General features: G+C 41.3%; 1 protein-coding gene across 1 annotated transcript in view; it reads right to left on the bottom strand.

Moving 5' to 3' along the window:
* The window catches only part of LOC126482026 (dual specificity calcium/calmodulin-dependent 3',5'-cyclic nucleotide phosphodiesterase 1-like), a 671,133-nt gene that overhangs the window by 387,615 nt on the left and 268,028 nt on the right, over positions 1–15,490 (bottom strand). The gene's annotated exons all lie outside the window — the stretch shown is intronic.

Here is a 15,490-nt window from a genome sequence, read left to right as displayed (position 1 = left end):
ATGATAGAGCGAGAATACGAACCAATAGAGTGTCGTGACGTTCGTGCATGAAATTACTTTTTTGTAGAGCTGTTTGTTAAGCAACATACAACAGTCCCACGAACGCACAATAATACAGTTGTATGGCATGATAACGACGGGACGAGACATCTCCCTTTTTTTGTCAAACGCGGAACAGTAGGTGTTATTGTAGCTCCAGCTATTGAAGCCTTTATTTGTTGCTTTAGCCCTGTCGTAATAAAAGCTAATGGAACGCTTTGCAACGCTGATCTCCGGCCCTAAAAAAGCAATGGACGAGCGCAAATAAACAAAAAACTTGAATAGGGACGCTTTTGACGATGAACCGTAAGTGGCAAAAAAAAGAAGATTATTGCCAACAGCTGAACGAATATTTGTCGTGTGTTTCTATCGCGGAGAATGTTCAGTTCTCGTTTAATACTCTAAGAATATTTTTAAAGGGGGGTTTCGGAAGAAACACGCAAATCTGGATAGCTGCAAAACTACTAATTCAGGAAAACTGTCATAGGTGAAGTCCTAATCTTTCTTTGCTCTTCAAAACTTGCATCCAAGCCTTAGAGTTAAATAATTATACTGCATATACATGCCATAAAAGTAGTGTTTCTTACAAATATTTTAATGAGCCGGAAAAGACCGTTCATACAAACTAGATTCAGAACCAAATCAAACTATAAAATAAAAGAAAAATGCCCTGTTTTAGAAAAATACTATGTGGCAATCAATCAGCGGTGGATGTTAAGCAGGTAGTACCCCACATAGTGTCTCGTATCATCTCCCTCTAATGACAAAGGCCACCGAGTTTTTTTTTTACTATGGTAAATTGGCATCGTTCCTAATCATAATGAATAATAAAACTGACGTCTTTGATAATTATTCATAGAAACTGGCTATGGCTATGGCTAAATGTGCACAGTGTGTCTTATCTGTATCGGATGAATTCTCTCGGTATGCAGACTGACCCCCTCCAGTTCAGATGTGATGTGACAAACTGTGCGCAACGAAAGCGATTGGGAAACGAATGGCCTGAAAACTGACTCCTGGGTGTGGTCCTTGTCAAAATCAGTAGTAATGCATGGATAATTGGGTTCGTCTATCAACTGAAATCAAAGATAGATCCACTTTGAGCACAGTTTGTTATTAAAATGCAAACTGGAAACAAAAATACGTTCTATAAATGGAATAATACCTTCTACAAATCAATGGGAATAAGAGAAAATTGGTTCTCAAAAACACTACAATGAATGCAATCAAAAAAACTACTCAAGGGCAAATCTGCAGGGAAAGTCTGGTAACTAACTCACGCTCCACCGAAATAAATAAAACACACGGTTCCGTATCGGACATGATGATTACATCGAGCCTTGTGGGATGAAGGAAAATATACGCAGCAACTCCAAATGCCTGAATCATGGGGGAGCCTTCGAACACACTGTAATTGCTCACTTTAGAAAGAAAAGTGCCTACCTCCGTCTGGTCACTCGTATCCTACATTACTCTAGGCAGCGTGAACTTACCATACAACAGCAAGGTGGACTGCCACCTAAGTAGTCGAAGAAGGCGGAGCCGAAGTTTCGAGCAGGAACCCGAAGAAGCCTAGCAAAGAAGTTTCGATGAAACTCGAATTCCAGTGAGAACATACTTTGCCCGCTCCTCTTCGAAAAGTTTGTTTACCCCCTAGCCAATCTCCAATTTTTCCAGTTAAACAAATTATTAACAGTCTGGTAGCAAACTCCTACTCTCGAGCCGCGCGGGATTAGCCGAGCGGTCTCAGGCGCTGCAGTCATGGACTGTGCGGCTGGTCCCGGCGGAGGTTCGAGTCCTCCCTCGGGCATGGGTGTGTGTGTTTGTTCTTAGGATAATGTAGGTTAAGCAGTGTGTAAGCTTAGGGACTGATGACCTTAGCAGTTAAGTCCCATAAGATTTCACACACATTTGGACATTTGAACATCCTACTCTCGAAACAAGTTGTGACTCAGACCAATGCGAGCAAAACCACACTTCCTTTCCTTGGAAGACAGCACCTGATCTCCCACTCAGTCCACCATTTTAGGCACCATCCCATCATTATGTCTCGCACTATGTGTCAGTATTCCAGTCAACAGCCCCTTTGCCCTAGCGCCACAATGTCGCGCGGGCTTTTTTTCAAAAGTAGACCAAACATTCCGCTAGTACTATGCCTGGCAAGATGCTGTCTGCCGATCCAGTCTGCCCGCACTCTCTTCTCTTCTGACCAGCGTCTGGTCTGTGGCCAGCAAGCACTACGGGGGGTAATCTGGTTGAACAGGACACAGCGCAAAGAAATGCACAGGCCTCCTGCAGTTACAGCTATTTCACTATCCCACATTGCTGCAAGATATTTTGTGCGGATTGACTGACAGCCGCCTGTCCAGTCAGCTTGCGTCACCAACTCGGCGCCCAGTGCACAATGGGCAGCGGAGCGGTGACCCACTGCCGGATCTGAGCGCAGTAAGGGAGGGAATTCCTTGTGGCTGTGACACAGCTCTTAAAATTGAGAACGTCTGCCCCTAGGAGGCCTCCAGCCTATTGAGATCCACCGAAACTACTTTCGTCCCATCATAACTGTGGGCTCTTTGTTTGCTCTGGGAGAAGGCTCATAAAACTAAAACACATGACATATTAGTTCATTTTATTACATAAATGAACAAAATATTTGCTTGACTTTGCTACAGTTCTTTGCCACAGGAGTGCTGGATAATTTACAACAGCAACTGATTACGAAAGCTTCACTTGATGCACCATTTAACAAACTGTCTGTTGTAGTACAATGTTCGACATTTAGAACTCGTTGGTCCCGCACTGTGATGTTGACTGCAGTACCTGAGATCTTGAACTGGGGCTGACTGCTTCTGTGCTCGAGGCTTGGTCTTCAGGAGCACCTGCCATACGCCATTGCCTATTGCAGTGAGATCTGGTTAACGTCTGTGGTATTAATATGTGTCGCCGACTTTGGTGTGGCACTGCGATCTCTAGATGATATCACACACCCTCCAGCTAACAGTCCCCCCTCACTGCGATGGCTTCCTGCAATTCTGCTAATTTTTCAGACCCAGTCCATAATTAATTGGAATTACGGTATTAGAGAGATGTTATGACCTCTACAATCATCTGTGTCCCATCTGAATGGTAAACTCTTGCATCACTTCAGCAAGGAAAAGAAAAAGGCCGGCCGCTGTGGCCGAGCGGTTCTAGGCGCTTCAGTCTGGAACCGCGCGACCGCTACAGTCGTAAGTTCGAATCCTGCCTCGGGCATGGATGTGTGTGATGTCCTTAGGTTAGTTAGGTTTAATTAGTTCTAAGTTCTAGGGGACTGTGACCTCAGATGTTAAATCCCATAGTGCTCAGGGCCATTTGAACCATTTGTAGAGAGAAACAAATGTAACTATTGATGAGAAAATAATAGTAACAAAAATGAGACGATGGAGCGGCTCCAGCCTGACACGTTTCAAAATATGTCAAAATTTCTACATTTCACTGCACGCAGAACGTGATTCGTAAAGAGCAGGCGAATTCATTCCCGTAAATGGTTTAACATTTTATCTGGAAAGGGAACAAATCAGTTTTTACAGTTGATTAACATTAAAAGTGTGTTTACAGCGAAACATTCTCGTATGTTATTAAATTACAACCATGACCGCATTTCCATCTACCTGCGGATAAAACTGAAGTAATTATTCGAACTTCTGCGAAGGTGCACCTGCGTAGGGAGAATATGTCAAATTTTTATCCGCACGTGCGTTCTATTTTATTACTAAGTGCACTGCTTGTTCTAGTAGCTAGTTATGTAAATGGGTAACACATTTCAGTGACACCACCAGACCAGTAGGGGACCTAAAAATCCGACTGTGAGTATAAAAAATTGAATTAATGACAGGACCCCTATAATATGAATACACTTCATCTCAACAAATTTTTCTCTCTCATGACATCTGACAGAAGAATTATATTTTTCTGAAAAAGTAAACTTCCCACACATTTTACACATAAATATCTTTAATACAGGTATTAAAAATAAGGGTGAGTCCCACTTTTGAAATCCTTAAAATTTCTTATTCTAAGAACGCTTCTGCAGCACCAACATATTTCTGGAGATGAACTTAAGCTCATTTCATCATGTCGATGTAATACAGTAGATTGGGGCAAATGTTTCAGGTTAGTTGTAGGTTCTGCAGTAACTGACTTATTTACTGCTCATTTTAACTTGACATGGAATGCCAACACAGATTCTAGATAACTAATCTCGTTCTTTGAATTATTAACGACGAAGCTGTTTTCCAAGTGCCAGAATATTCCATCTACTATGCCCTACAACAAGTGCAATGTTTTTTTGCTGACGTTCCCTTGGACGAGTGAAAGAAATGTTTGAAAAAAAAATAGTATGGACAAATGACACGTAATTTGGCCACTGCATTACGTATCAAAATATGTAACGTTTAGTCAGTTAATATATGAACTGATCCATCAACTGATAAATACATTGCTGTTGATTAATAAACGTCTGCTAACCTTTATTTTATCCTTCACCTGCCACATCTGATTATAGGCATCCATACTGCATATTTACGCATTCCACGTTCTGGTATCTAACAGACGCTGGAGATTACTGACACTTCAACAAATAACGTGGCTTTCAAGCAGACATTTTGTATCCTTAACTCACGAAAATCACTGGATACAACGCAACGAAAGACACTCACCCTACGCGTCGTGCAAGCGCGCCACAGCTTGTGGTAACTTTAGCCGAGACGGTATAAATAGTCGCCGAGGCTGGGCGAAAGTTGCCGATCGGTGCCGAGGAGTTTCGTGTGCGAAGTCGCGCTCAGCAGGAGGTGGCTGTGACGTCACAGCGTGCGTCATCCCTACCTCGCGGTGTTGAAGGGCGGCAAGGGTGCCGGTGGGCAGCAAAGGATAGATCACCCGCGGTCTTACGCTTATTCCGCCCACGGCTTCGTTGCTGTGACGTTTGCTTCTTACGCCCTCGAGGCAGCTTCTGAATGCACTCATGAGACAACTGCTACTCGTGTATTTCGCTGAAGTCCCCATGTTATACTTACGAGGACAATCTCGGAAACACTGAAGCTGAACCATATAGTGCTAAGTTAGACGTCTTGAAAGCTGTTTTAATACCATTACTAACCATAAACAAAACCAAAAATTGAACCTTTTTTCGCTTTCTCTTGTTGTTCCGCACGTAGTTCAAATGGTTGAAATGGCTCTGAGCACCATGGGACTTAACATCTGAGGTCATCAGTCCCCTAGAACTTAGAACTACTTAAACCTAACCAACCTAAGGACATCACACACAGCCATGCCCGAGGCAGGATTCGAACCTGCGGCCATAGCGGTCGCGCGGTTCCAGACTGTAGCACCTAGAACCGCTCGGCTACTCAGGCCGTCCACTTTTAGTGTCAGTGTGTTCGGTAAGTACGCAATTCTTATCGTGGACTTCATGTGCAAGCTCAAAGGAATTCTTATAGAATCCTCACCTAATATGAGACGTGCTTCGGATTTTGCAGGTGGAAAATGCTGAGTGCTATGGCATTCGCTGCAGACCCATTGCAGTATACCGCAAAGGTGTTACGAATCTAGTGCATTCGATTTAAGAAAAAGCGAATATAGACTTAGCCTACGTTCATGAAGCGGAGGGATGTAGGTGGGTCTTCTTTGTCATGTATGGTGCAAAGGAAAAATTAGATTTGTTTCATTAAACATAACCGAAATTTCATAATTAGTGAAGTGAGCAATGAATGTGGAAATGTGCATGTAATTTTAACTGAAAATCTGCTTTACCGCAGAACCTGTATACAGCTTTTTGCACAAATGCTCACAGGTTGCCGATTGTTTGCAAGAGTGCGAGTTGCGTCTACATTGCAGATGCACTATCAGAGTGAGCACAGAATACTCATTGACTATCACATTTATTTTTCCGCCATGTGGACACAGGGATGGCGAGATACACGGCGAAATAATGGATCAGTTGTACCACGATTTAATTTTGCCATCATCTTCCCCTTTTCTCTTCCTGGAAACTAAGAAGCCTGTTCGCTACTATCAGCGCAGTCTAAGAAAACTCTTCGTCAGGTGGGTATCGGAACAGCTGAAACGGCAGAAATCTATTGTCACTGTTTCCTAGTGACTGTCTAAGTATCACTCTTAACATTAGCTAGTAGCAGACCCTGAGTTATGCGTCTAACATTACTATAAATAAGATTATTTCAAACTTAATTATGTCCACCTTACATTTTGACGATCGTTAACACCGTATGTTTCTAGAACTTTCTTTGACGTAGACGCACTGAACACAGTGTCGCTTGGTAGCTGAAGGTAGCCGTGACCATAAGACAGTCGATACTGGTCGCCCATTCGATTTCTATCGAATCAGGTCCACTCATCAGCGACATCACGCAGAGTCTTCTTAGATTGAGACTAAAGTGCTTGTGACGAGGTACGATGAATATATCAATACTCATAGCGACTAGATGAACGAAATACAGTAGATGACAGTAATCGACAGTCATGACTGCATCGAGCCTGGTCAAAAAATGGTTCAAATGGCTCTAAGCACTATGGGACTTAACATCTGACGTCATCTGTCGCCTAGACTTAGAACTACTTAAACCTAACTAGCCTAAGGACATCACACATCCATGCCCGAGGCAGGATTCGAACCTGCGACCGTAGCAGCATCGCGGTTCCGGACTGAAGTGCATAGAACCGCTCGGCCACAGCGGCCGGCTAGTTTTGAGGAAGTTACAGAAATGAGTTATATTAATTTGTAGGCCGGCCGGAGTGGCCGAGCGGTTCTAGGCGCTACACTCTGGAACCGCGCGACCGCTACGGTCACAGGTTCGAATCCTGCCTTGGGCATGGATGTGTGTGATGTCCTTAGGTTAGTTAGGTGTAAGTAGTTCTAAGTTCTAGGGGACTGATGACCTCAGAAGTTAAGTCCGATAGTGCTCAGTGCCATTTGAACCATTTTTGAACCATTTGAAGTAATTTTTAGAAGACATTATTTTTCCTGTCAAGCAGCATTGAACTAACTGAGTACAAATCATTTTAAATCAAATTCCTGTTAATTTATAGTTAAGGAGTTAGAAACGTTTCAAGTTTTATGGGAGGATGCAACATGCTGCTCGTAACTGGCTTTCTTCAGACGGACGTTTTGGCGACGGAATGTCCATTCAAATGAAGGAGTCCTAACTAATGCTCATGCAATGTGCCATTATTATCAATGTCAGCCACTCGACACCCGCTACTGGATAAAGCCCACGCTCAGACAAACCATGCATTATGCCATTCCCGCCCTTCATCTCTATGCTGCTCGTGCATGTTTGTAAAAGTCGATCGTGCACATATAACATTATGTCGTCTTACAGATCCTTTCTTACACCTCAGAATACAGTAGAGGACTTCCTTCGTCCACCCATCATTTGCTCACCTCCATTTCATTTTTATTACTGTCATAATTATGCCTTTCACCCCATTATGTCAAATGTTCTGTTTCTTTACGTTCCTGTCTCGCCTAATAATTACTAACATGCGTCTTTGCATCTCTTTCGGAGCAACTCTCAGCTTCTGAAGGGTTACCTAATTATAAGTCCGTGTCTCACTCCTATGAGCCAAGAATGGTTATGCAGAGTGATCGTAAATTTTCCGTTTCAGGTACGCTGGAGCCTTAGTTTTAAAAGCCACGTTCATTGAACGAAAAGCACTCTATTTCTTTTGCTGCACCTTATTTCAGCTGTTCTAAACACAAAAGTCATAAGCCTGTTCTATTACATAACTAATAAGTACTATTTTCTTTTTGACCTATTGATTATACATTATTTTAGCCTTTTTAGTACTCAATTCCAGGCCTACCTGCAAACTCGCCTTACTATCTTCTGTCATTAGTTACTGAAGTTGACTGGCTCTAAAGCATTTTTTTGTTTGTCATCATTACTTATCCCTAAAGACGGGAGAAATGGCAATGGTGAGTAAATATTCTTCAGCCGTACAGTTACTTATGTCAAAGACGTTAAATGAAAACACAAAAATATGAAAACTTATACGTGATATAACTAAAAGCAGATTGCGATGTAGTGACGAACGTTTTGTAGGAGAACGTAGTGCCGCGGGTGAGTAGCTGGACTGTGATGGTTCTGGTGCTTTTATATACTAGCCGGAGGACGATGTTCGTAGGCTCGATGACAATCTGTAAGCAGTCAGTTTTGCGGGATGGGATCAAAAGTAGGGAGAATGGTGCGCAGATGGGAAGTTGATGCTGGAAGCTAGAGATGCAAATTCGTAATATTTTATTCCCAATTTTGGGATAATGAGAGAGGATCAAGTTATTCTTGTAATGGAGGTTTGTTGCAGCAGGATTAGATAAGCTACAGATGGTAGGGTTAAGGAGGGAGAATATGAAATGGATATGCATCTGGGAGCCTGTGCGGCGACGTTTACATGAAATATGGAACGAACAGAAAGTGTGACTTGAAGATGGATGTCAGGTCGTTCGGAGGGATGGCTACTGTGTAGGATTAGATCTTCTGTGGTAGGTGTAACACTAGAGCAAATAAACTTCGTGAAATTATTCGAACAGAACTAGTGCCCGATTAGATGCGGTAACTAAGTAAAGTAAGAGAGAATTACTCAACTTCTATCTGATCACAGCGTGTTCACAGGAAAGGGAAGAAAATTAGGGCAGGGCTTTAACAAAAGACTGTTCTTTGAGCGTCACCTTGGAGTCTACCATGTCCAAAGTGCTGGAGTGCAGGTCGCGAAGAGTGGGGGCAGAAAATACGCCCAGCTTCAGACAGGACCCGAAACGAGAGTAGCTTACAGTAAGAGCAATTAAACTGGTGGATTCCTCTCCAGTACTTGCCTCGTTAATCGCTTCCAGCAGTCCATGTGAATCCCTAGGGCTTACCAAAGACAATGAAGCCTTATAATTAAGCGAGGTCTGCGCAGGCACGGCTGCTAGCGACGTGGCGCAAATTCTTGAGGAACGGAGCGACATTTTAATAATTACCCACAGATGACGCCTTTGAAGGAACCGTCACTTTCCAGTGGGTCCACTGAACCAGACAATGAAAGTGGGCTTCGGTAATATAATATCCATACCAACACGGCAGAACATATGAACGAGTAAAGCAAAGTGAAGTAAAAAGGTGCTGGAGCACTAACAAAAAGCTAAGAATCATATTTACGTTTCTTCGCCGCGAAAATTCGTGAAGCTATTTAAAGTGCGTCCATCATGAGGTAATCCGTATGTGATGAAACTGGAGAATATTTGACAAACCAGAGATTAATTTCTGTCTGTTTTGCCTGTTTCATAGAAAAGATACGCAAAGCTATCGCGGCGGCTGAATGCCCGAGTCAGAGCGGTCAAGCATAGATGATATTGTAGCACTGGGTGGTAGGGAGTTCGTGAAGACTGTCGGGGTCGGCAATAAGAAGACCACGTTATAGGTAATTATTATACTGACCGAAAAAATCGGCTGCAAAGGATACTTCTTTGTGATTAAGTCTGCTGAACTGAGCAAACCCCAGTCAGAACTTAAATCATCTGATGTTAATGAATATTTTAGCGTCGGCCCTCAGCAGATATTTGTAGGAGAACTTGGTTACGATATGTAAGAAAACAATTGTTACAGTTTTTGGTTACTGTTTAGTAGATTAAAGGAATGTTTCGGATTAGGCACAGTGATTTCGTGCAGCACTAGATAGGCGAAGATCAAGGCATTACCAGAACATCGAGATTGATTATTTCAACTTTCACATAAATATTGGTCAATTTTGAATGTTGTTATTATGGGAAATGCATAAGACGCAACTAACAATTTTGTTTCTTTTTTTTAGATCTAAATTTTTTATTCCTTATTTGGTATCGTTATACTTTAGGTATTCTAGATGGCTATTTTTCAAGTGCAGTTATTTTCTCGTTGTTCGAAGAAAATTTACATATTTTCAACATGTGATTTCTATTTAACACACACATTGTAATATTCAGCTTTATGGCTCAGTTCAGTAAAACAGCTATTATGGCCGACCCACATTTCTTACAGCAAATTTACATTCTACACAGTATTCATCAGTTTACTAACCAGCCAATGTGAAACAAAGAGGCATTCAACAAAAATAAATGAATACGAACTTCCATCATGTTGGAATAATTGTAGGTCAGCAACTTCTGTTAATCAGTACAACGAGAAACCAGCCAAAGTTGCAGATTTTACCTTTTTTATTTACTGGAGCCGAGACCCATTTCCAAATAATCGTAACAGACAGTCAAAATTGTATTTCCGAAAATGCGAAAACTATGGCAAAAAATATACGTGTTATCAAGTGCCAAATGAACAGTTACAGTTATCTGTATGCGCTGTTACTATTGATTCGCACTCTGTGACACGTATATACTTTTCACATCTTTTTCGTATTTTCGGAAACACGATTTTGACTGTCTATGACGATGATTTGAAATGGGTCCTGGCCCGAAACCAATCACCGAGTAAATAAAAACAACTGCAATTTCCAACTCTGGCTGGTATTTGATTGTTCTGAGGTAAATGAATGTAAACTATTGAGCAGTAATCAATATGGCTTTCGTACCGACAGAAGCATGAAACTGCAGAAAAATCGGGGATTAAGATGATAATAAATGTGTAATAGGTTTTTCTTAAGTTCTAGATGCTGTTACACATTACTGTTGCTGTTCAAAATGGAAGCATGCAAGTGGCCGGTTGTCAGCAATGACTTAACTTGTCAGTTTCAAGCTGACCTTCTCTGCGCTTTTTCCGAAACTCAGAACACTCCCCATGCGTTCATATATGTAATGTAAAAATTTCGCAGAACTGATAACACAAAAAGACCCTCGTAAACGAACCACGGTTGCCGGTCTTGCACGAATTATTAAATGATAGAAGCAGGGATTGCCTAACTATGGAAAAAATACAAGTCCAGATATGCCCGGTTTATTGGTTTTCATGAGCATACAAATGAGAAAAGAAACATAATGGATATTTACATGTGAGAAAGAAAAAAATAAACATGGGAAGGAATGCTTTGATTATATATTAAGCATTTGTGAGTGGGTCTCAGGGAACTAGTAAAACAGAACGAAAATTACCATCTGTAAGGATCTCGCTAAAATTTAGTTTCACCAGTGGTGCAGGAACCGTTTCATTGGACGTCGTGGAGGAAAGGAGATGTTAATCGGACATGTAAAGCGTTAATGGTACGCACTTGGCATTGCGTGAGCAATCTTGCGAAAATGTGTGGACATTGACTGTACAGCCACTTGCGAGTCAGAGAAAAGAAATAATGAAACCATTAGGTATCGAATAAATCACGCAACCCCATAAAAACCCCTGAAGAATTAATAACGCCTACTCGAACCTACATCCTGTCCACCTTCGATCTGCATCGACCACCGGATCGAAGCAGTACTTAGCAGATGAAGAGTCAGCATCAGAATGTGAAGGCATAGTCTGTTCCACTGGAAACCTGCTGGCAGTGTGTGGAGGTAGAGTCTCTGTCCATTGAAATCTGATGGCGGAGTCTGAAGGTAGCGTCTGTGCCCACTGAAATCTGATGGCAGAATCGGAAGGCAGAATCTGTGCCAGTCGAGAACTGCAGGCAGAGAGTCAAAAGACTTCACTTCTCTGTTTTTCGTAATGTCCCTGTGAGAAAAAAGTACCTAGATTTGCATCAGCGGATCGAGACACGTAACCAGTGGTCACTTGAAGAGATGAGAGGAGATTGGCTCTTTGTATCACCCTAGTAAGAGAAATTTGAAAATAACTGACTGGACTTTCTTTCCCACGGAAGAAGAGAAAGTTTCGTGGTAATCAATCGTTGGGGCAGCACCCTTTAGCTACATCCCTTTATTCAGAAAACCTGAAATTCAGCCGACAGTTCTCGTCTACAAAACAAGAAGAATTTGCCCTGGTGTAGCAATCGACATCCGCGGAGGCAAGCTGTCTCCGACCCATGTTGCCCTTGCAAGACAAGGACGGCCGTACGCCGGTGGCGATCAAGCTGAGCCGACTGTCCACCACCACTTCAGTCGCTATTCTCAACATTTCCTATGCCCAAAAAAATGTTACCTACAAACTGAAAGATTATTACTTTAGTAAAGATTGTTTGGTTGATTGATTCGGGGGAGGAGACCAAATATTGAGGCCATCGGTCCCACCGGATTAGGGCAGGGTGGGGAAAGAAGTCGGCAGTGCCCTTTCAAACGAACGGTCCCGGCATTTGCGTGAAGCGATTTAGAGAAAACACGGAAAACCTGAATCAGGATGGTTGGACGCGGGTTCGAACCGTCTCCTCTCGAATGCAAGTCCAGTGTGCTAACCACTGCGCCACCTCGCTCGGTAAATTGCTCATTCACTGTCTCCATAGGGAAATACATCTAAATTGCTAGAAGACTGGATGCGGAAGGTGGTAGGTACTTGACTTCTGCAATTATTTCTGATACACGTGAGGGTTTTTTTTTTATCAGAGTGGCCGAAATTAGTATCACATTACTTTCTAGTCCCCCTAATATTACGGTATGAGCGACCCGTGATCTCCGGCGGCAAGTTATAAAGTAATAAAGTAAGTATGATTAATCAGTTTGTTATCTTTACAACAGTGAAAAAGCCTATAATATACAACCACCTAAACGTACAACAGTGTCCTAAAAGCCTCAGACGAAACAGTACACTGTCAAGTCGTCACCGTCGCTGCAGGATCATCTCGGTGTAGGTTGTTGGGTTGCTTTCCGTAACATTCAGTGCAACCATACGCAGGGTGCAAATCAGCCAACTTTCCATAAGTCAATCAGTCCAAAACGCAATGTGTATGACTGTTACTGTGCAACGAAAGCTGCTGAACAAACAAATCCGAGACAGAACAGTGCGGTATTGACTGACTACCGTGAGTGAATGGAACAAGTTTGTTACGGAACTAGACACACAGCGGATCAAGACAGATGCAAAGATATACGGCGATAATAAATCTCAGGAAATGCATTTCTTTTTGTAGCGAAACCCCAGAGACTAAAGGCCACTTACGGCAAAATACTCAAAACATGTCTCTGAACAACCAGTGAAATTTTGCCGGTGGAGCTCGGTTTCACCCGTATATATCAGTCAACGATGACGTTCCTCAGATCCGAGAACACGCCGACGGAATATCTTTTAAATGACATGATTGGAAATATTGCAACCAGCCACAAGTTTTCTTGAAATTTTTGAATGTTGGGCTCCATAAGGTTCCCTTTCTGTACAGCGACCGTGGAATATAAAATTATAAAGAATGTAGCAACCAGTCGCGGAAACATAATTTATTTATCTTGTTGCAAATCGATTTCGACTGATGTCAGTCATCATCGGTGCTAAAACAAATACGAGAGACAGAGAATAAACAACAACTGCTTTAACAAACGAAAAAATTGGCAATAAAATATAGATACACAAGGTATAAGCGCCCTCTATGTAAAATACAAAAGTAATGTAAAATACAAGCAACAAGGAATACATCACATTATAAAAAATTACACAGTGAATGTAATTGATAATACTAATTTAAATAATTACAACAAGTGAAAATGGTTGAAATATTGTTTGTAAGATGATAATAACAAATTAAATATATACGTCAAAACTACGAACGTCAAAATTGTAAGAAGAGATAAACTCGCTAAAAATATGATTCCATTAACACAAAGTTAGGAAATGCGCAACACTTCGTTAATCGCATTATTTAAGTAGTATCGTATTGTAATTTCTACCTGACCTCTGTCAATTTTGGATTTGTGCATTCAGTAATGTAGCGTTATCTATTAGAAGTAACATAAATGTGCCTTCTGTTGCACTTGTACTTCGTATGTAGAACGGCAGATGGCCATTGATACCACTATTCGGTTTCGTCATTATGACAAATACGTTTATTGCAAAGTGTCGCCACCTCATGTTGTCTTGTTGTAGTGTTGACCTATGGTGTGTCACTTCATAATAGAAATCTGCCAAGACAGTATTTCTACTTATGGCATGTATCGGTTAGAAAAATAGTATGTTATGACTTAGAATTTTAATTGCAGATATCTATATATGTTGTAATTTCAATTATCTGTATATGTTGTAATTGATGTAACTATGTTTTATTGTCAATTTTTTCATTTGTTTAAGCATTTGTTGTTTATGGTCTGTCTCTTGTATTTGTTTTTGCACCGATGATGACATATCAGTCGAAATCGATTTGCAACAAGATAAGTAAATTATGTTTCCGCGACTGGTTGCTACATTCTTTATAATTTTTCTTGAAATCTTTCATTATGCCATTACTAGTTCCACACTGATCCCGTCGTCAGATGGTAGCGTTGACATCTCTTACTTTTGTTTCCTAAAATATAATAAAATTTTTGTGATGCATAGTTTACAAAAGATTTTACATTTGCGTCCTAAAATAAACCTGACTGCACACTGAATGATCAACTAGGATTGAGAAACCAAATGTACCTCTAAAATTTCATAAAAATCCTATAACTTGAAAATATGGAAACAATAATGGATTAACAGAGAGAAAATTCTTCCTTGGCCATTACCAGCATCTTACGAATCTAAATTATTAAATGTCTAACCGTATAAAATTTCCTGTACTATGTAGAAGTATCTCTGAAGTAACTCCAGAAGTGTAACATATCTGTATACATAACGTGTTCTTTGGGACATTACGTCAGCAGCCGAAGTAAACAAACGCATCCGCCGTCTTGTTTTTAGTTCAGTTCATTGATCACTAAGTACCGAAAAAGAAAATCAAACCTTTGTTCTATTATACGTGAAGGAAGCTTTTTCAGGATGTAAGTAAAATGTGTGGATCATGTATAAATGTAAAACCATGTAATCAAGAAAACTTCATTAAATTTTTGGACAAAAATGTAAAACTTTTGTAAACTACGCATCACAAAAATTGTATTATATTTTAGGAACAAATGTAAAAGAAGTCGTCGCTAAAAAAATGTTCAAATGTGTGTGAAATCTTAAGGGACTTAACTGCTAAGGTCATCGGTCCCTAAGCTTACACACTACTTAACCTAAATAATCCTAAGGGCAAACACACACACCCACGCCCGAGGGAGGACTCGAACCTCCGCCGGGACCAACCGCACAGTCCATGACTGCAGCGCGTTAGCCCGCTCGGCTAATCACGCGCGGCAAGTCGTCGCTACCATCTGACGATGGGCTCAGGTCCGAAACTAGCAAGGGTATAATAAAAACAATTTCAGAAAACTTGTGGAAGGTTGCAGTATTTCCTACAGTAAAATTTATGAAAACGGCCGCGGCTTTCTCCAACCAAAACGTCTTTTAAATGAAAACGAGAAATGAGTCAAAACGATATCGTTATAAACAATATGCTAGGCCGGAAAGATTCGCCTTCTAGGAGGGCGACTAAGCCACAATAGGTGTCTACGTGGATGAAGTTGTTG

Source organism: Schistocerca serialis, chromosome 5 (assembly GCF_023864345.2).
Source record: "Schistocerca serialis cubense isolate TAMUIC-IGC-003099 chromosome 5, iqSchSeri2.2, whole genome shotgun sequence".
In the NCBI taxonomy this organism is placed as follows: Eukaryota; Metazoa; Arthropoda; class Insecta; order Orthoptera; family Acrididae; genus Schistocerca; species Schistocerca serialis.
The sequence above is the reverse complement of the archived record's forward strand: the minus strand, read 5'-3'. Positions and strand labels throughout refer to the sequence as shown.